The sequence below is a fragment of the Apteryx rowi genome, unplaced genomic scaffold (genome assembly GCF_003343035.1).
Source record: "Apteryx rowi isolate R43461 unplaced genomic scaffold, aptRow1 scaffold_405, whole genome shotgun sequence".
Classification (NCBI taxonomy): Eukaryota; Metazoa; Chordata; class Aves; order Apterygiformes; family Apterygidae; genus Apteryx; species Apteryx rowi.
Genome location: NW_020450580.1, coordinates 819,991 through 820,997, shown reverse-complemented (window position 1 = coordinate 820,997; position 1,007 = coordinate 819,991).

The window sequence follows — 1,007 nt, the reverse complement described above, 5'->3', positions numbered from 1 at the left end:
GCCACCACCCATCTCCCCATTTGCAGACCAGCAGCCCCAAGGGCTGGGGAGCGATGCCTCCTGCTTGAGCAGTGGCTCCTACCCTGCAGTCCCTGCTCCCCTTCCACTTCAGCCTGGCTTCTGATCTGAACCAGCATACAAACACGCTCGAGTCTCTCCTCTTTCTCCTTGTTAGCCTGGTTTCACACCAGAAAACAGTCACAATCCCGGCTGTCAGCTAGCAGAGAGGGGTATGGGCAGAGCCAGCGGTGCTTGCACCGGGTTCACCTGCTGCACAGCTACAAGCCAAAGTGAACACTTAGGTCCTCTCCTCTTTGGAAATCTTTAACTTGCACCAAAAAATAAAAAGTTAGTCTGTACTAGAAATGAACTGGTTCTTATATTTTATTGTTTAAAGGTAAAAAGCCTGCTCTTTCCCTGGCCTGCTCACTTGATCAAAACTTTCCCACTGTATAAACTCTGCCGCTGTAGCCTTGTCTCCTCCCAGGCCACAAGTGCTGGCTCTTTGCATGGGGTTAATGACTTGCTTGGACATGCCCAACTAAGACACATAGGATGAGGCAGAGGCTCCTAAGCTATCTCTCAGCAGAGCAGATATGGAAGATGAGCTGAGAGCCCAAAGCATATTTATACCCAGCTCCCAGCACTGACACCGAGCTGGGCACTGACATTTGTTCCTTCCAAACAGATGCCGATGCCAGGCAGGAAGCGCTTGTGTCAGGGCTCTCTGGGTGCCGGCAGTCCTTGCCCGGCTGCCCCAATCTTCCCGCCTGCAGACAGCAGAGCAGCGCAGCAGATCGTATCAGAAGGCTGGAGGCGCATGGATCGATATGTGTGACCATCCCCTTCGCCCCCTTTGGGAGCATCTCCAGTTTCAGGAGACTAGCAGTGCTCACTGAAACGGGTTGGAAGGGGGCCTGTGTAGTCTGGGTTTTGATTCTGTGACGCTGGCTTTTGGCGATCGTGTCCAGTCTGCTCTTCCGGCAAACCTGAGTTTTGTTTTGCAT